Source organism: Leptosomus discolor, chromosome 5, assembly GCF_034619465.1.
Source record: "Leptosomus discolor isolate bLepDis1 chromosome 5, bLepDis1.hap2, whole genome shotgun sequence".
NCBI classification, from domain to species: Eukaryota; Metazoa; Chordata; class Aves; order Leptosomiformes; family Leptosomidae; genus Leptosomus; species Leptosomus discolor.
In genome coordinates, this window is record NC_141395.1 from 71,914,622 (window position 1) to 71,936,470 (window position 21,849).

The following is a 21,849-nucleotide window of genomic DNA, read 5'->3' on the forward strand; positions in this document are numbered from 1 at the left end:
GGAGGCAGGAGGCTGCTTCAACACAGACTTCAGGCTGTATCTGAGGAGGGTGGGCTGGAGGTCAGCATGGGCAGCTGGCCTCTGCCTCCTCTCTTTGTCCTGCCAGCACTTGTTTTTTTGCTTCTTTCTGTCTCTCCTTTTCTCGCTCCTCCCTCCTCTTCCACCAAATCAGTGCAGGGAAAGGGAGTTGTTGTTTGATACCCCAACCCTGGTCTAACCCTGAGCCCACACAAGAGTCCAGGGCTGGAAGGAGCCATGCACTCAATACAGGAGAAAAAAAGGATGACAGAGGCAGATTTTAGGTCTTCCCACATCAGGCAGCCCCCTCATCTTTCACCCCTCTGTGCAGGACAACCCAAAGCCTGCGGTACTGTAGCTGGGCATAAAGCATCTCCAGGGAATAAGAGTCCTCCCTGCCAACCCCAGGACCTCCTTCAGCCCCCAAAGCCCCTTCAGCAAAAGTAACATCCATCCTGCATTGCCCTATGGGAGCTGTCCCCTGCAATCCTTCATAGCCCAGATCCCCTCTTCAGCCCAACTAACCAGACCCCTATACATCCCTCCATGTCAAAGTGACTCCTACGCCCTCTACACTCTTGTCAGTCTCCCTCTTTCTTACACCATCAAGACCCCCCTGTGCTCCCTTCCCTCCATCTCCCCTCTTTCCAGGGGAGGAGAAAGAGGGAGAAACGCCATCAGTTGCAGGACTTTCTTCATCTTGTACCCCCTCCCCATGTAGCGTGCAACCCCGTGTTTGGGGAGGGGGCCTATTAACAGATGCAAGAGTTGACAGGCAGGAGGGGCAGATGCTCAGTTTGTGGGGCACGGCTTCTCCTACTGCTAGGCATACAGCCATGGCACCTTTTCCTTCTCACTTTTCCAGCCATTTCTTTTCCCCTCCTCTTTTCCCCCTCTTTTGCCCTCTTGGTTCCCCTTAGGTAGAGATAATCAGGAGGTTCCCCTTGGGTGAGGCTTGTACCCTCTCCCGCTCCACTGCCAGTCTCTGACTTCCCAGACCGCAAACAGAGGAAGCGGTCACAGCAGCCAAACAAATTCCCAGCAAATCTCCAGTTCACACAGCTAAACCTAGTCCTGCTTCCCAGGAGAGAATGAAAAATAAGAAATGAAGCCCATAGACCATTCTGTGCATCTTGGAGGAGATAAGAAGCCAAACGTAACTCCACATTCATCTCTTGGTTTCTCTCTTCGCTCTATATAAAATTTTTATCTTCGCATCACCCCTCTTCTGCAAAAGCCTCTTTTTCTTGGGAGGAAAGGGTTAGGTAACTCGAAAGTCAGATCGGCTGTTTGCAAACTGTGTTTCATCCCAGCTTCACATCACTGCAGCCTCTGCCAGCAGATTCCTGAGTGTCTGTTAGACCTGACACTAATCAGCATGGAGTCCAAATGCATTTGCACTTAAATTTTTTAGAAGTCAGGTCCCCGCTCCTGACAGCGGTTTGCAGCCTGCAAAGCTCTGCAGTGCAAATATCCCTGTGCCAGACTCCTGCCTGCCTCAGGGGCCGGATTTCAGGAACTGAAGCCTGCTTAGTGGATGCAAAGCAGCTCTTGCTTGCACCGAAAACCACAGGCATCAACCAAGCATCCTATGAATTTCCAGAGAGGTCATTCTGATTAGCAGGAGGGGTTGCCTGCAAATGACTGTGAATGCCTTAAATATCAGCTTTAGTAAGTGAAAGGTGCTTGCTTAGCTGAGACTCTGAAAAAAGGCTGCTGGTTCACCTCTCCCTCGCTGTAGGGCAGTGCCCAAGCAGCCTTTGGAAAACCAAAGTTTATCTGACCTTCACACCGAGGAGCCAGCCAGGGACCATCTTAACCTCTGGTCCAGATCGTGAAGAAACCTGCCTCTCCCAGTTGGAAGCAGGAGCCAGCAGTGCCTCCATAGCAACGAGGTGATTAGGAGACAGGGCTTGCACTGAGATCCGGTCCCTAACGGTGATTTCAGGGTGTGGGATCCAGCCCGAGCCTCCTGCACTCCACAAACTAAATTTTTCTCACACTGGCCACAGACCTGTTACTGAATGAGGATGCAGCGAGAACAAAACACATCCCTCCTCACCGCCCCTCTCTGGGAAAAAGCACCGTAAAAGCCAACAAACTTTAACTAAACAGACCAGTTAATGGGACGCTGTGTTACGGTTGTTAGGTCTCAGAATTGATTTCCCCTGAACGCAGTCCCATCTGGAAGGTTTCACCATAAGGAACATAAACATATTTTTTGTTCTTCAACTAATCCTTGCTGAAGTGGGAAACTTTACTTAGAGCAGAAGTGAGTAGACAAAACCACCTCCACACCTGGATCTTTGGCTCAGTAAGTCTTGGACCTGGTGAGGAGGTAAGATACAACGGGCAGTTGACTGGCTGCTCTGTTTCACCAACGAGATCCATTCTCTACACTTCAATCCAGCAAAATCCCAGGGAGGGATGTATAAGATAGGTTGCAGCCTGCAGCTGAGGAGGTGATATTAAATGCATGAAAAGACAGATTATTCCAGTGTTGGAAACCATGTTCCTATAGCACACAGGCTAATCTGCCAATATTCTCATGGTAGTTGCCACAGCTACTGTCTAGGTAGCCTGGCTATTTCTGTAATGTTGTGTGATGGGAGATCTCCATGCCTGGCTCCTGCATCCTCACACTACTACCCAGAGCTTTGGTAAATTTTTCTACCTCCTTGCTGAGTATTTGCCACCCACCCTGGCACCCACTGGAGCAGGCACGGTTCAGAAACACAACCCAAGACAGACCTTCACAGCCTAAACAAACCCGGGGAGGGACTGAATCACATGTTACACCTGGCACCTGGGCTGCCCAAAGGGTTTAAACACCCATTTCGCACTGGTCCCAGTGGATTTTGAAGCCTGCAAGCTATGGCCAGCCATTTGGTGGTGCACCTTATCTTTCTGCAATACTGATAAACCAAGACAATCTGGGTTTTCTACAACCCTCATGTCCCTGCTTGCTTTCTGCGCACATCCGTGTGCCTCAAGCACACCTCCCACCCATCCCAAGGATGCAGGCAGCATGGGATGTGTATGAGCAGGGAGGGAGCAGGGCGTCTCCTGACTCTGACTACAACTGCCTTCAGCCTCTGCATGAATAGCCCCTCATGACAATTCCCCCTGTCCCACCAAGACCTTCCAGATGGATATCTCTGTATTTCTGTGTCTGACTTTGTGGCCATGCCCCAGCATAGGAAGTTCAGCCCCACACAAGCAGGAGAAGACCACGAAACACAAGGCAGCGCTGCAACGTGCCCTGCTTTGCAGAGTCTGTGCATCGCACAGAGTCCTCCCACGCAGGAAAAACAACCTCCCCGGTTGTGCATCCACCACCTTCCTCGACTGTTCGGGTGACACAGAACTCTTGGTGCAGCAGCCTGGGTCTGGCCAATGGAGGGCACTCTTAGACATATACACAAACACACGCACACACACACAAACGCTCCACGGGAAAAAAAAATAAAGGGGGGGGGGGGGGGGGGGGGGGGCGGGAATCAAAGCAATGACTGCAGAAAGGGCATCCTTCCCCACTGCTGCCTGTAGGACCTCTCCCAAGACCCACACCCTGATCTGCCCCTTCTAGATCAGCTCTGCCCCAACTCCCCTCTCTCTGCCCACCACCTCAGCTGTGCTATCATCCAAGATTTACTTCCTTCTGCTTTTCCTTCTCCTGACCTTGGTACACGGCTGACATCCCAGCAGGGTGAAAACCACTCTCGTCAAGCTAATCCTCCTTTCCTGGGGCTTCCCATTTCCCTGTAAGAATTCTCCAGATATCAAACACAATATCCCTTTTGCTGGAGGCAGAAAACCGTCTGGTCCTGAGAAGCTCAGTCCCTTGCCACTTTGAGAAAACATGGAAAATGAGTATGGTCTGTCCTTATTCACAAGGAACTGCTGGCAGGGAAAAAAAAAAGCTGCCACTGCTTGGAAATTTTCTTTTTGTTACTGAGGTGAGTGAGCAAAGCACAGTGGAAATGCCTCAAAAAACACAGTGACATCTGTGAACTGACAGCACACAGAGGAGTCAAGAAGGGCTCGGACCTGGCTGTCATTTGGCTGCAGCGGCTCTGCTGGGCTGCAAGGAGAGGTGTTAGCCCTGGTCAGCACCTAGAGAGGAATGGAGCTTCAGCACCTAGAGAGGAATGGTGCTTGGACAGGTCCTGGAGCAGTGCCTTTTCCATAAAATCAGTGCTCAAAATGAGGTTTTTCCTTAGTATTGTTTTTTAATGATCTCTTTTCCTTCTCTTCTGTTTTCTATGAGTATTTACCTGACTCTGGGCCTTTCCAGCAAGAGTTTATCTACAGAGGTTCATGCTTATTTTCTGGCAAAACAGAATCTGTTGAAAACTAGGACCTGAAAGAGCAAAAGGATAACTTGGTGGGTATTGCAGGACTGGGAAATCTTTTAAGTCTCACCCTGACTTCAGTGCGCATCCACTCTGTGAAGAGGCATTTCAGACATGGACTATATCCTGGCAAGGCTGTTAAACCAGCTCCAGCTGGAGGTCCCCAGGTCAGGATCTGGCATGGCCAGATCCACCTTTGGATGAAATGCTGAGAGCTGAACTCAGACAAAGCCCCTTTGGGAAGCAAAGGAAAGCAGATGAGGGTCAGCTAGACAAGAGTCCAGCCCTGCTCTCCTCCTGCTCTTTCACTTGCCAAAAATGTACTTCTGCATGGACCCCTCACGGCCTGGAATCTGCTCCACTACCATAGACATTGATGTACTGCCCACCGCCTCTGTCCGTCTCAGTCTCCTCAGTGCAGAGGAAGCTTGACTCTCACCTGCCTGCTGTGTTAATAAATCATATTTATATACACTAGCACCCTTCATTCCAAATTTCTCTCAGCTTCAACCTGGAAAGGCACCTGCTTTATGGGTAGACTCCAGCAGACACGTGACATTCTGCAGAAACAGCATGAATAGGGTGGGAAATATTTGATCCTGTGGTGGGGATTGTCTTCTGGGGACAGAATCCTGGTTCCATTTCGATTTTCAAAGGCTGGAAGATGGTATTTGGGGACAGAGAGGGCCGAGAGGTGATATACAGAAATGAATCATACTGGGATGCCCTAAGAGGCTTTAAACCACAATGAAGAAACTCCAAAGCCCCTGAGCCTCGGTTGAACCATCCCATCTCTGATCATCTTCAACATCAGCCAGTTGGGGAGACACTATCAGGGGGAGTCAGGGGCCAGATTTTAATCCTGGCTCCACAATTTGTGCACACTGTCAATTATTAAGGATCTCCGCCAATTCATGCTTCAGTTTTCCCACTCAAAAAGAGGGATGTGAGAAGCATCCTCTGCTTTTCTCTAGTGCTCTGTGATCTGAAAAGCTCCAGCAAAACGTTGAAGATAGCGATTCCTGTCCAACCTACTAGGTTTTTATCCTGAGATGAGATTAACAACCTCAAAGACTAGGGTCTATGCTCCAGATCACGCTAACTGAAGATGGGCCCAGAGCTAAAACACTCAGGCAAGGGTGTAGGCAGGTCAGGCTCAGTTCCTGGCTCTGCATGCTTTTTTTTCAGTGAATGGGGTCAGGAGACAGCTGAGCAGAAAGGCTGGACACTAAAATCCAGGACCCAGCGAAACTTCTGTAGAGAAAAGACGGGCAGACAAGGATGTGCTTCGTCTGGTCTCAGATATGGCTGCCCAAGGGAAGTCAGCCCAGGGCTCTGCAGCACCTTCTCTTGGGTCCAACACAGCCTCAGACAGATGCTGTGTGTGTACTCGGTGTCTTTTAAACATCACCTCAGCTTGAGTTGCAGCTGTGTTTGTCCTCAGCTTTCCTCTACGCAGGTACAATGTTATTTGTATGGCCTGACCAGGACTTCGAGTTTCTCAAGGACTGCATGACATAGTGATAGGTTAGATAACATTACATAGCAAAATCAGGTAGCTTACGGGATTCTTGGCAGAAGGCAGCTGATGGAGGTCATCATAACGTTACATCTTTCTCTGCCTGAGTTTTGCCATTTTGCCGTTAGCAAAGCAGACTTAAACCCCAGTTAATAGTGGTAAGGTACAGACTGCTGTTAGTTTAGGCTGGTCATTGTTCCACACTGTTGCCAGGCATTTCCTCACCCACAGGGGAATACACAACTCTTTTGATCCCAGTAAGATCAGCCTTTCCTCCATGCCAGCATCACCTGTACCCACTGACTGCCCTAACTCCCATTCATCCCCACCAGTGGTACCACACAAGGAGTAATTTATTTTGTCAGAAATACCCTGGATTCTACACCAGCAAGTCCTAGAAAAATCCCACTTCCTCTCTTGCCTTATTTCTGCCTATTAGTGCTCCATGGCAAACTCTTTGGGGTCTCTTCCCACCCTGCTCCTGGGTGTGAGGGTTACACAAGAGGGCCTCTGAGGGCAAGGTCATCTCAATGAGTGGCAGAAAGCAGGCAGGGGCCAGACCGCTTCCATCACCACTCATTCATGCTGGGGACCATGATGTGATTGATTGGAAATTCGGCTGGAGGTTAAAAGCACTGGTGTTAGCTGAGGAGCTAAGTGGGAGCCCCCGGGGAGAGGAGGTGTTTAGGGAGGGAGCTGTGTATGCATGGTGAGGCTCAGACTTGTACGAGTGCATGGGCAGAGCAATGGTTGGCAAACCCAAAACTGGGCTTTGCAATTCATGGGCTTGTACGTGCACACGCCAGAGCTCAGTACACGTCCTGATGCTGCTCACTTACGCATGCCGCATAAATCATATGTACCAGGGCTCATTTTCTGGCCCCTGAGGCCAAGAGCCTTGACATAATTTGTGTCCATGTGGCTAAATTGCCTACACCCAAAGCAGAACAGCCTTGCCAGAGTGCCTAATGCTCTCTCCTGAACTGTTCCCAGGCACGGTCCGGGGTGCTGCTTATTCGCCGGGGCCAAAACCTTGCTGGGAAATGTCCTGACGTGTAGGTAGTGATGGGACAGTGTTTCAGGCCATATCCTGGCCCTTTGGAGTTACTGGTGCAGAGATGGCTACAGAGGATAAAGGAAAAACTGATGCCTTGACCGAGGCACCCAGAGCTCTGCTCCTGCCCGGTCTGTCCAGACCCCCTGGGACTGAATACCAACTGGATTTGGTCCTTTGGCTGCCCCATGGCAGCCTGGAGCTGGGCTGGCCAAAGGAAAGGAGAGAAAGCAGGTGAACAACCAAGTAGCTGTATTTGCAGTCAGATCCAGATTAGGATGTGCACCAGTTCAAGTCCTAGTGCTTCTCCCAGCACCAGAAAAGTAGTTTTCTACTTCACTGTCCTCTAGCTCCTTACACAGCTGGGTGTGATCAGCAGGGGGGGATGACTGCAATCAGAGGTCTTTGATCAGCCCTGGATGTATGGAATTTTTAACCTGTGCTCTTCTTCTTCTGACTCCTTCCATGGCTTTGTGCTCTCTCTCAATGACTCTGCCTCAGTTTCCCCATCTGACAAATACCCAATGATGGGTATAAACTTCCTAGGCAGCAGCTGGAAAAAGAAGGAAAGACTATATCAAGGTCCAATTTTACACTGTGCTCAGCTTTTGAATGCTGCAGTCTCAGCACAGTTAAAACTGGATCGTTCCATCTGACAACAGGAATTCAGCTCATAATTCTAGTACTTCAGTTTCCAATGTCCAGAGAGGATGTCTTTAAGTTGCACACAGAAGGACTGTAAGATGATATTGCTCAGATTTGCGATTTTCCTCTACCTCTCAGCAGGAGGAAAGTGGAGATTCAGGCTGTGGCTACAAAAGACCCCTGAAATAAGAGATCCTTTCATTAAAACCAGAACTGACCATCCCTTGTATTATTTTCACTCTCCATAGAGTGAATAGCACAAGAGAACTTGAACTACAGGACTGTGGTAGCTATGGGAGTGACTCCAGATCCTTCTACACCATCTGAAATGAGAGACTTTGAAGGCTTCTGATACCACAGTAATGTGGGAAAACAGGAACTTCCCAGTGGCATGGAGAGGGTAGAAATATCTGAGCTTGAGCAGGGTGGGGGACCTTTCTACCGAGTTGAGCATAGACCCTGAAGGTGGAGAGAATCAGGAACATATCCAATATCCTTTAAAGCCCCAAGTTTCAGTGATTTTGGGTCCAGACATGACCTTGAAAAAGCACAAGTCTGTAACCTGAGCTTACAAAACAAAAGAATGATAAATATGTGCATTTCTACAGCACCTTCTACAGCACCTTCTCTCCAAGGTCCTCAAGAGACAAGGGGAGCAGCAGTGAATTAAGCCTCATGACGCAGAAAGCCATCTTTACTGGCCCCAAAGGCTGAACACAAACAAAAGGAAGTACTTTTTCACACAGCTCATAATTCAATTGGGGAACTCATTGCCACAGGATGCTGTGGAGGCTAAAGGTATAAAAGAGTGCCAAAACGGATTAGAGAATGTGTGGAGGATGAGTCCATCAGTTCTTATTAAACACGATGGTCCAGATGCAACTGTCAGTCTCAGAAGTGTCTACCCTTCTGTGCCTTTCTTTCAGTCTTTCATTGTTCATCCAGATGGACTCAAATGGCCCTGGGTTGGGGCAGCCCCCAATATCAGTACAGACTGGCCGGTGAACGGATTGAGAGCAGCTCTGTGGAGAAGGACTTGAGGATACTGGTGGATAAAAGCTGGACACGAGCTGGCAATGTGCCCTCACATCCCAGAAAGCCAAGCACTTCACGGACTGCATAAAAAGAAGACTGGCCAACAGGTCGAGGGAGGTGATTCTCCCCCTGTGCTCCACTCTGGTGAGACCCCCTGGAGCACTGTATTCAGCTCTGGAGTCCCCAGCACAAGAAAGATATGGACCTGTTGGAGCAGGTCCAGAGGGCCACAAGGATGATCAGCGGACTGGAACACCTCTCCTATGAAGAAAGGCTGACAGAGTTGGGGTTGTTCAACCTGGAGAAGAGAAGACTTCAGGGAGACTTTATTACAGCCTTTAAATACATAAGGTGGCCTTACAAGAAAGGTGGAGAGATGCTTTTTACCAAGGCCTGTGGTGACTGGACAAGGGGTAACAGTTTTAAACTGAAGGAGGGGTAGGTTTTGATTGGATGTGAGGAAGAAATTTTTTGTGATAAGGGTGGTGAGACACTGGACCAGGTTGCCCAGAGAAGTTGTGGATACCCCCTCCATGACAATGTTCAAGGTCAGGCTGGATGGGGCTTTGAGAAACGTGATCTCGTGAGAGACGTCCCTTCCCATGGCAGCAGGGGAGTGGAATAGATGATCTTTAAAGGTCTCTTCTCAACTAAACTGCCCTATGATTCTGTGATACTATGACCTTTGTTCTTTCCCTAAATAACCATTCTTATGTTTATTATAGAGAGGTGCAGCGACATTAGTAACCACCCCTAAGCCAAAAGACAGATGTCCGTACTGCTAAACAAACTATGGCCAGAGCCTGAAACTAAACAGTGGCACAAGTCACATCCATGTTGCTGAACTCCTCTGCCAGAATGGATTGGGCTGATCCATGTCCTCCTGTTGAGTCCTGCATGGTGCCACTGCGCTGCTCAGGAGAGCAGTTGTTGGGACGCTTATCTGTCCTGACCTAAATCTTTCTGGAGTGTCATGCCCACACCCATGCAGTGCCATGCCTGAGCTAACCATGCTGGACAGCAAAGGGTGCCTGTCTGCTCTGCTTCCTGGAGATCTGTCTTTTCCTTGAAGAATCCTCAGGGCATAGACTCCCTTCTAGGCTCCCCTAGAACAAATCCAAAGACAGTCAAATGTAGACAGGCTGGCAGAGGGATTCAATCATAGCATAGGCGCTAACAAGCCGGATTATTCCTTGCATCTCATCTATCAGCTTCATGACAAGCAGTTCAGGATTTGCATAAACGAGACAGATGTACATTTCTCCCCTTTTCAGTCTTCTCTCCAGGAACCCTTGAGCAATGTGGCATGGGAGGGAAGATGGCTTACTGGTGAGGGGCAAGCATGGGGGTTATTGGGAAGCAAAGGACTCCTCTCTTCTCATTTTCTTGGGCTTTGTTTAAACACAGGAGATGATGGAGGACGTTATGAAGTGATTTGTGCAGCACTGAGAATGCGCTGGTTTGAGGCTGGGGTTAGTTAGATGTCTGTGTGCAGCCTTGATGAAGATGAAGGATCAAAGGAGGATGGTTTATATTTATTCTAAGAGGGACTCGAGTGATGCTTCATCACAGGGATGACAGCAGAATCTGTGATTTTCACATGCTCCTTCATTTGTATGGGTTTTCATTTCTGGCTCACAGGACAGGTAGACAGGACTGGAGTGAAGAACTAGAGGGGAGCTGGAGGTCTGCAGACAACAGGCAGGGCTTAGATTTAGGTCTCTATCCGAGACCTAGGAGGGGACCTCAGCTACAAAGCCACATGCAGGTAATTCTTCTGCTTCCCATTTGTTCCAGAGAAAGACTCTGAGACTGTTCCTCCTGCTTCTGGCCCAGCACTGTTCAGAGAAACCTCATCACAAAGTAGCAGCATGCACAGATCCAGGCATTCCAGAGCAGCCCTGCAATGTCAAACCCACGTGTGCATCCCAGGAATCAGCATCAGTACGTCAGGAAATGCAGGAGAGATGAGCAGTCCTTCTAGGAAAGTGCCAGGAGAGGAGGATCATTGCCTTTTTTTGCCCAGAGGGAAGGCTGACCCAGCAGAGTAGGGCATAGTGGATGTCCCCTGTCTCCTAGGGCAATACCTGAAGGGCTTGTGGCACCTCCACATTGAGTGGCAGGCTGAAATCCAGCACATGTTGGTTGCAAACTAAAGCCCCCACCTCCTGCGAGACACAATGAGCAGATGGCCTTCCTTTTGTTCTTAAAGAACAGAAATTCACATGCCAACTAAATGCTAATTTGGCCTTTTGCTGTCTGTCTCCACAGGCTATGTCTATACTACTGAAGGAAACAGAGCAGGAGGTGTTCTTTGGCTCTGGGGCCAAGCATGGCAGAGCTTGTCACCACACACCTCAGCTCTCCTCCCCTGGGAAATGGGCTAGCCTCATCCTACAGACCTGTGGGAGAGAGTCCCTTGGCTCAGACATCTACCAGACTGTGTCCTGGCACAGTCTTGGGCCAAAACCACACTGAGGAGCATGGAAGTAATTAAATGGTGTGGATGATGACGGGAGAATGCTCCTGCCTGCATTTAATTCCTCTTTCGTTTACGAGGATAGACACAGTCTCAAGGGGAGTGAATGGACATGAACAGCGAGGGGTTTATCCTCCTGGGTTTCAATGGAAGAATGGAGGGGTGGTAGAGATCTCCCCACGGGAGGCAAACCCAAGTTCCACCTTTTTTGGTTCAGGTGGACCTTTGTGTTGGAGCCACATCAGTGGGGGAGCTTGTCTCTGTTTTACTCAGCTCTGCGCATAAATCGGGAACTTTGGCCTGGAGAGAAGACTGTAAACCCTGCCAGCCCCACCACGGCTGATCAGATCACCCATCACTCAGTACACCTGACACTAACCACCAGATGAGGAAAGGTATCAATGTACCTTCTTTTTTTCATCAGGGCTGCCCGTTGGCATCTCACAAAGGGCTGGTAAACATGGATGGGATGGGTTGATCCTGGTTAGGTGAGCAGAAGCGTGATGTTTTCTGTGGATGCTCTTCACGAGAACTGGATTGCTGCTTTTTCTCTCTCCCTCTCCCTCCTTCCCTTCTTCTCCTTTGCCTTTACAAAGTGCGACAGCGTGGGGATGAATCGCCTGATTGTGTGTTCCTCTTTCCCCCACCACGCCGCACCAACAGCAGGGTTGGGGGATGGAAAAGGAGCCCAGCTGCTTCTTGTGGGTTGTTCTCTCTCCACCCACCAGGCACTTTAAATCAGACACAAATTAACACTAACTCCTGGCATCCTTTATTAATCGGATTGGCTCAGTGTTAGTTTGCTTTGCTTCTATCTTCTATTTTAATATTTCATTTTTTTCCCCCAAGCCCACCTTCCTGAATAGCATACCTAACAATAACATCAATGCACTGGAGAGTGGGATGGCTCTTGAGCTGTTGCAGGTAGTGATCATCTCTGGTTTCTCAAGCTTTAAAACATGCACCATGCCCCAGTAGGGGACAGCAATCCCTTCCATGTCTCGTATTTCAGCAATCTTTTCCATCCGTACTGCTCTCTAAGCACCGTTCGAGGAGAAACCCCACACACACAGTCACGAACATGATGAAATGCAGCCACCTTTAGGGTATAGGTATGGTGCATCTGTCATTTATCATCTGGTAAGTTATGTAAGATCTCTTTTCCTAACATAGGAAATTGAGGGAGCTAAAATTTGACTGCCTCGTGTGGGGTAGAGTAGATGTAAAAACCTGACTCCTGCATAGCCACATGTGACCGCTGTCTCCAGAGGCTCCACTTAACCACAGGGAAATGTTCCCACACCCTGGGAAAGTTCGTACCAACAGGGTTGCTGACCCTCATCATGATGGGGCACCATGACCAGAGTCTAAAGGACAGCCTTCACTGATGGAGGCACACATGCAACTTCATGATTTGTCCTTGGAGATCCAAGAAACAAAGTCCTGCCATGACTGGACCTTCTGGAGCAAAGATAACAAGGGCTGTAACCACTCACTAACCTCCTTTGCTGCTCTCAACTTTGAAAGACAGGAATGTTGGAGTGTATGTCCTTCAGAGCCTGCTATCCACTAAGTCTCCCAGCTTTGCAAATCCTCTGGTCTTTGTGTGTCCTGGCCCTCTTATACCCCTGGCTTGTCAGTCTCCCATCAGCAATATGTGTGATGGAGGCAAGATGTAAGGAGCAACTTATGGGTTTCCTGTTGGAAGGATGATGCTTAGCTAGTGAATCGGCTGGCTCCTCTCTGCTATCCGTATGGCCACGTTTGCCAAGCCAGTCCATCCAGCGTGCACCGTTTGGCAACTGTCAAACCATTTGTGGATTTCCATCTCTGCAATATTCGTTTCTTAGCAACTCTGTTTGCTTTTAGCAAAAACAAAATGTCTCTGCCTGTGGCATGCTATTTTGAGCAGAAATGGTGCCGTTTCAGGTCCACACTAGTCAGAGGGGCAGTGGTGAAAATGGTGCTGTCTGCCCCCTCACTCCTAACAGCACTGGGTGAAATTCTTATTTGTTTCTTTGCCGTTTCACCTGCTGCAGGGAAAGCATAGGAATCCTAGACATGGATTGTGGCAAGCAGCTAATACTGCTACATTGTTCTTCTACGGTCCTTGCCACTCTGGGTATCTTGAAGCATATTGTATAACTCAGGTAATGAAAGTACAAGTCAGCAGCAAATTTTACAGCAGAACAAAGTCTCAGCAAGAAAATAGAGTTATGTGAACCCTGTCTACTTTATTGGAAACATCTCTGATCTTGCAAACTTTGATTGAATCCAGCTCTTCAAGAAGCTTTCCCAGCACATCCAGCTTAAGAGAAAGACACCTGTGCTTGGAGGGACAACCACAGACCGCGGCAACCTTGTAAAAAAGTTCAACAACAGCAATTTCTACCATTGACCAAAAATGAATGGCAGGAACGTGAGGGTCACTGTGTCATTGCAGGATCCATATTTTTCTTTTTTTTTTTTTTTATTTTCAGTGATAGCAGTGTAGGTTTCATTCCCACCAAAATGATACAAAGCCAATCTCTGCCTAGCGGAAACTGGAATGATTGATCAGCTCTCCTCTGTAAGGTACATCTTATCCTCCTTCTTGAGTTACCACTAAGGGTAAGGACACACAAACTCATGTAAAACAGCATCAGCACCCCTTAAGATTGTGATTTAGGACTTCTGATTGACTGGAAATGGATATCAATTAAAAAGCAACCGGGCAGAAATGCTGCCTCACCTTACAGGCTTAGGAAGGAGCTGGATGAAATGAAAGTCCAGAAAAACAAATGGGAAAATTGCCCCAGCCCTCTGGCTAAAGGCATTTAGCATCACTATAGGGGAGATGGATGAATGGGAATTGGGATTTTACAAGGAGAAGATCAGCTGTGCTTGAAACACAACTACAGACATCAACTCTCCCCTGCCCATCATATTGTTTCTCTACACTGTATTTGCAGTTTGAGTTTAGCTATTCAGGTACATAACCCTGAACATACCCTACACCTCTGAACCGCTTAGAATATTTAGGACAGGATAGAGAACTCACCTCACCAGCTCAGCCTACCCCTGTCCCTTACTTATCTTTTCCCTCTCTCCATGCCCATGGGAACAGCTGACCCCCTGGAGCATACTTTGCAGCATTCTACGTGCTTTGCAAGTGACACAAATAACGAGGATTTTCTGTATGAATAAAAAAATCCCAAAAAGCTGATTAAAAACCAGGGAAGACGAAGAAGAAAAAAAATAATACTTGAATTTTAAAGATCTGTAACTGGCAAAACTATAGATGCAGGATGCAAAAAGAGGAAAGGGGATGACATGAAGATGCTCGGCCACTCCAGAGTTAATATCTAGAGGCCATCATGTCTCAGGAGGCCTCTGGTAATCAGTGGAGTTAGAGATTGAACTTAAGCGGTGTGGTAACCTACTTGTACAGTTTGTAGCCATTTTCTTTGGAAATAAGTACCGTGCATCTTTGATTATAGACCCAAACTTATTCACTGAATCCAAGAAGCCTCACTGACGTCAGTGGGGCCAGGAATCCATCTCTTTATTCCTTAGTTCAATGCCTACATATTGTTTTCATGCAGCTGTAAAGACCTCTTTTATGCATCTTCTTAATTTTTCTCTTGCTCATTCATTCTGATTCATCCTCCTCTGCTTGGAGCTCCTTGAATATCCTGTAAGAAGCCCACACACTCAGACACTTTCTTGCCCAAACCTACATCGCAGTATATTTGTCCAACTAATTTTTACTGAAATAAAGTTCTTGCTTTGCAAAATTGCCAAGAGCAATTGTTTTGGTGAATCATAAATACTGCAGAAAGTAAATGTTGGTTCAGGTTATTTGTTTCTGCCTTTGGCAGACGAAGCTGTAAGTGTACATACATTCCTCAAGAAACGGAGGTTTTAACTCAGTAAATAAATAAATTATAATCGCAATGGATATTCATTAGGAGACCCCTACATTTTGACCTGAGAGAAGACCACATATCCACAAACCTGCCTGCTAAGGTGACCAGGAACGACTGCTTCAATCTCAGCCTCTTTGGAATTGGTTCCGTAAGGGAGCTTAAGAGTTGCATCGATCGAAGAGTCTTGACTCCATTGGGCAGTGACCAGATCTTGGAGAGCAAACCTTGTTTGGGACACTAGGATCTCCGGCTCAGTCTCCCCTGCCTGAGATGAAGGACTAATGGATACATCTGATATAAAGTGGAATGCTTTGGCATGCACTCTGGGAGGTGAATCTGCAGCCTGTCATGACCTTCTCCCTGCCAGGGATCACCACGGCAGCAGCAGGTGTGGTGAAGTAGACGTGGGCTTGCATCCCTACCTCTCTGCTCAGCATCCTCACCTCAGCTGCAAACCAGCTACTCTAGGCTAGGGAATGAGCCAGGTGAGGGTGCAGGAAGATCCCAGAGCCAGAAAGAGAAGATAGATTGTGCCACTATGACTTGTATGTTGAACTACAGTATAGAAAGCTACTGTGCATTTTATCTGAAGCTTTTTTAAGGAAAAGTGCACAAGTTGCCCAAGACTTGAGAAAATCAGGGATTTTCAGTCTGGTGGTGTAATGCTTTAACCACTGGGTTTTGATGTCTAAGATGTAGGCAGGACCACCTGGAAGATACTCAGAAAGGGTTACCTTGAACCATCCTTAGATGCAAGTCTGAGCTGGCCACTCGAGTTTCCTTGAGCTGTCCATGGAAGGAAACAGGCATCTGCAGCAGGGTATAGTTTTGGACAAGCTACTGTGGTCCAAAGATCTTAGTGCCTTGGTTAGTCCTGCACCAGCAGACAAGCTTTCATGGGCACATATGTGAAGCACTACTGTCCCCATGTCTTTAGGAGGAGACATAAGTTTCCATGGACAAATTCATCAGCAGCACTTCTCAGGGAAGGACAATTCATGGGAAGACAGAAATGGGACCCCAAAATAGTGATCTAGACCCCACACCGGGACCATGTGCCAAAAATCCTGTTGTTGAGCCAGAGTCCTTTACCAGAGCTCACTCTAGTTGTGTTCCCTAGTACCAGTGGAAGATCACTATCTTCTTAAGCAAATACCAATTAAAAGGCCCTCTAAGTTGTACTTTAATACAAATAATGTATAAAGATAACACTGTCATATTTCATAATATGGTGACTGTAATTCCACTCTTGTTAAAGAGCAATTGCAGTGTAATTATGATAAGTATGTTCTCTGACACACTTTAATATCACAAATACAAATGTAATATAATTATACTCCATTACAATATATATTAGTATCACAAGATAATTTTACAATAATGTAATAATATAATTGGTAATTATAGGATGTATTGCATGTATTAGTATTTCACATATGTGCACACATACATGCACACACCCCCTTGTGTCTTGCAAAATAAGTGACTGAATGGTTCATGGTGTGGCTGAGAATAAATACTGTAAATGTCACTGCAATGCTGTATATTCAATTCAGGTAGCATAGGGGCACCAGAGAGCTAACACAAACCATTCACTCATGCAGTTAATGTTCTTATTATATCAACAGAAATAATTATTGATTGAGCAAAAAAACCCCCACAATGTAATTACATTTTAATTGCAATATAATTCTACTGTAATTACACTTTTTCTATCATTTGGCTTGGCCAATAACAATCAGATTAGTAAGACATTGTTCTCATAATTTTAAAAGATTGTATTATTGTGAAATATACCACAGCCTCCCAAGAGAAGAGGATTCATCATTGATCAATTATTTCAACCTAAACCTGGTCTTGGAAAATTAACTACAAAGAGCAACATTGCTGAGTAGCCCTCCTGAACTCTTCATGTCTCTGATATCTCCAAATCACTAGCACTCAAAATACCTGAAAAAAGTCCTGAATGGAAGGATGTGGTGCCAAAAGACAGGTCCTTACCCTCAGTTTAGCATCTTCTGTCAACTTTTAAGGATACCTCTTTCCTCTCTGAAGATGCTATAGTGTTTAGAGTGGAAAAGCAATATTCTTGTATATAATTCTTCATTGCTTCCCCAAAATCCCACTTGGTTCAGGACTGCTGCCTACACAGAGCATGAGAGAGATAATTCATACTGATCCCACCTTATTCAAGATGCAATGCAGCCCTGGGTCCCTCTGAAGTCAGTGATAATGGAAGACGTTGCTCCACAGAAACTCTGAAGTGTCGTGTTATTTGTCTCAGAAACAAAGAAGTGTTGAGAGACCTCACAGATGACAACAACTATCTCATCATCAGCCTCAAAGCATTTTTGAGTTTAAAGCATTGGGATGAACAATTTTAAATTTAAAGCATTAGGATGAACAATTAGTATCCTTCTTCCTCCATTTACCCTCTTATTTCCTATTAATTAAAAAAAAATAAAAAATAAAAAATCAAACTCAATGAAAAAGTTGGGAAAGGAATTAAATCCTGTGTGCCTTCTGGATACTCTGGATGATACAGTAGCCATGGAAACAAGCAGTTCAAAAGAACTCCTTTACCTTTGATTTTTCCATTTTTGTCTTAAAGTTTACATGAAATAATGGAATTTTTGTTCCCAGTCAATCTCCTGCGTAGGCCAGTGATTACTGGTGAAAACATTTTGTACAATTTCTCATGAACTGGTCATTACTTGCATGAGGGCATGACCCAGTCCCAGCTGAAATCAGGTTGACCATGAAGTTTTCACGGACCTTTATGACAACCCCCCAAAAAAACACCAGAAAAGAGGTTGGAAGGTAGGTTGGAGACACATCGTGTACTGACCGAGGAGCACATAACAGTTAAACACTGGGACTCACTGCCATGGCATGCCCTGGAGGCCAAATGTTCTGGTGGGCTTCAGGAGGGATTATCCAGATTCACGAGGCACAACCCATCCATGGTTACACAAGATGTTTGTTCAGACACAGCTTCCAGCTCAGAAAAAAAATAATAATCCTTAATTTAGTGATTGCTGAAAGGGAAGTACTCATCAAAGATGGGATTACTTTACACTTACTTTTTTTTTTTGCTTTATTCTTCTCATAGGCACTTGCTGTTGGCACTATCTCCATAGACCATTGGTCTCACCCAGCACGGGTGTTAAGGAGCGTTTGTGCTCAAAGTCACACTCATCCTTCAAACTTCCCATCTGTCCCAGTGAACAGCGGTGTTGCATGGTGAAGGGTGATATCCAGAGAGGGGCTGAGCTGGGGAGCCTGGATCAGCATTTGACAAAGACTCCAGACTTGTCCCCCAGTTCAGGAAGGATCTCTGGTGAGATTCCCCTGTCTGATAAATGCAGAGTAGGCTCTGGCCAAATTGTGTAGTAAACCACACCGCTCTGCAGATCACGGACTGCTCATCTGACAGTCTCTCCCAGTCTGGAGCCACTGAGTTGTGTCTCCAGAGTTGGGAATAGTTTGTGAATTTTCACGACAGAGAAAACTGAAGCGAGCACAGTAGCATAGGTGGTGAGCTCAGAGTCACGGTCCAATGCCTGCCACTGCAGAGGTATTCAAGCCTGGTGTCTTGCTTGGATGTCTTTTTGAAAAATGAGATAATTTCAGGCCATAGATCAAAGCAAGAGTTCAGGGTGGTGTGGCAGGCACCACAGATTTGCCCAGATCCTCCAGGAAAATACGGTTCCTCTTGACTACAAGGAGTAAGTCGGGCAAAAGGACTGGAGTTTTTTTGGGGTTGTTTTGTGGGGTTTTTTTGGTTTTGTTTTTGTTTTTTAGGTCTTTTTTTTTTCTTTTTCCCAACAAACCCCATAGAAGACACTGACAGGGAGCCTGACTTCTGCTGCTTTGACTTTTCCTCTTCCTCAACTTGCCCAGCAGAAGCACTATGGACACAAGAGGCAAAAGAGTCCTTAACCTGCCTTGCAGTTCCATCTCTGTCTTCTCTTCCAGACTGTGCAGACAGACTGCAGCAGCTACAAGAGAGGGGCCAAGTGTTTTCATGCTTCTCCCCAGAGCCAGGAGACTGTGGCAGAGTCAGACTCTGTGCTAGGGCTTGGGCTTGCAACCAACGCTGACACTGCATTGCAGCACTAGGGAAAGTGGGGAGGGAGGAAAGCTGATGAGCACCCTGTGGGGAAAGCAGCACAGGCAGGATTCTCCTGTCCATCTCAGATGGGAATCCTTGTCAAAGAGGGCTACGCTTACACGGCCCCTCATCACAAAGAGGCACAGAGAGAAGCCTAGCTCTGGCATGTGTAAAAAATAAAATAAAACAAAACTCCCAAATGTGTAAAGCATAAGACTAGCTGAGCTGGTAATTCTGTTTCCTTCCACAACCACTGTGCTGCCAGTCTAACTCATTACTTTATTGAGTGCTCTGGGATACTGGGTGTGTGAGACTGTGCTTTTAGAAAACACACCGCTGTCCTACAGTCAATTCCGTTCTTGCTCAATAGAAAGCAGATCAAGCTATTACAAAGAAAACCCTGCCAGAACCAATAACTGTACAAGGCATTATGCTAAGATGCTGCTTCAATAAATTATCAGCTAAGAAGAGTCTGGATCCTTTAATACTCTGGGTTTCATGACTGCACAAAGCTATGTGTGTATACAGATAAATGCAGTTAAACAGATATACTGCGTGCTGTTGTCAGAGGATTCTCTCAGTAACAAGGAATAGCACATTTAATACTCTAGGTTAAAATTGGTACTGAATGATCCATCTCCAGACAAGAAAAAAAGCACATTTGAGGGACACGGTAGCTAAAGATGGGGGAACCCTACATGTCAACAGCCCCAAAACTATGTTTATGTAAAAGAAGGTCTACGAAGGATGATCTTTGCTGTGGAATCTTTAGACTCCTTTGTGCTGTCAGGTCATGGTATATGTTGAAAGCAATCTTCAGAAAAGGAAATCAATGACTGGCTGGTGGGAGGAAGGAGATTTGGCAGGACTGCAGATAGAAACTGGAGAAATATTCAGGAGGCAACTTTCATCTCTAGGAGGGAAGTCATTTAGTTGAATCTACTTGAAGAGGGACTGGAAGAATGGATGGACAATAGGTCCACTGGGAAATATCAGTGGAACTTCCTATCGGTCAGCACAAGGTTATCACTAAGAACTCAATGCCATGAGCCTTCCTGAAGGCCCTGAGGAGTCCCTCTACAGGGAATGAGTTTTTTTCAAGTGGTCTGGTGGGGAACTGTGAGATAAGTTCTTCCTTATTTAAAGGGATCCAACTTTCATCTCAGAACTGGGGCAATAAATCAGTTAAAAACTTCCTCTAAGACCTCAAGGGTACTGCAAATGGCTACAACATCCATCATTGTGCTTACCCATCACTCAACCTATCCTTCGCCTTTTGAAATATCCAGCACATCTTTAGTGAACTAAGCTGTCAGGATCATGTATTTTACTGTTACACCTGCAAATACTCTAGCAAGGCATGCTAGGAAATGAGGAAAAGGCAGTGTACCTACGAACAACTCACTGAATATTAACTTGAAGAAAAAGAACATCACCTGCCCAAACATCAGCCCCACTTTTCTTCCTTCCTCAGTGGACTCCCAGCTGAAATACCCATCAGCCTCGACTCATTGCCTAGCTGATGAACGCTGAAAAGATTGCAGCCCCAAGCAGTTATCTTGCAGGGAGTTTCCTTGCATTTCTTTGCACAGCCTGTAATTGGATATGAAGCTTTTTTTGGGATGCATTAGCAAAACTGACGCTCTGCAGAAAGGAATTGTATTGCAGCGTCTGCTGCATGTAGTCATGAGTCCTCCCTCCCTTCCTAGTTGTTCTTACTATTATTATTACAGATTTCATAATAACATGATTTGGAGGGTCACAATTTGTATGGAAGACACAAACTCTAAAAATGATGTATTCTTCCTTTCCATGTTTCCCTTGCCAGCAGTAGGATGTTGACATGATTGAATTCCTGTGGAGGAAAGAAGGCGGGGTGTGGGGTAAAGAGGGGGTGGGCAGCAGTGGGTCCAGTATTATAGTGGAACTGAATTCCCAGATCTTGAGCTGGAACTGAATTTGCCATCAATAGTGTTTGTAAAATGAAAGAGTGCTGGCACTTTTGTTTAATACTGGAGCTTGCATGAATTCTGTTTATTTTTGCTTGTTGGCTAGCTTCTTACTGAGAACCCAGTTTTAGAAAAAATGAAGGGAGTTGCTTTTGCAGCGCTGGAAGGATGCAGGTTTTTCTTCTGGGAGAACCTTTTTACGGCAAGATATTCTTTCCTGCGAAAGTTGAGCTAAAACAACTCAACTTCTCTGTGTCCTGGAGAAGTGCCATGGTGGGAAGTTGGCTCGGGGGAATTTGGAATGAAAAACGGGGAGTTTCATTTCTAGAGGACTGGCTTGATTCCTCTTTGGACTAATGAGATAAAAACGGATGTTTCTGTTTGGATCAGTCATGAGAAAAGGAAATCTCCTTTTCAAGGCACCTTGATTTGTGGCCCTTCCTCAATTTCTGACCCAGTTGGTGCTCATACCTCAGAAACTCTAAGGCAGACAAGTACTAACAACTCCATTGATGATACTCTTCAACGAAACTGAGAGACTTCTCTGCCATCTGAGATCTGGTCTGGGAGACACTGCTGAGGAAGGATGGATGGCATCCAGCTTCTTTTTGCTTGTACTGTGTATTTTGTTCTCTACAACTTTCAGTCCCACACCTTTTGCAGGCATAAAAACAAGCTTCCAAGCAAAGATCTTCTGCTAGTATAAACCAGGAAAACTCTTAACATATCAAGGAAGCAACATCATTTCAAACTAACTCATTATTTTTAACAAG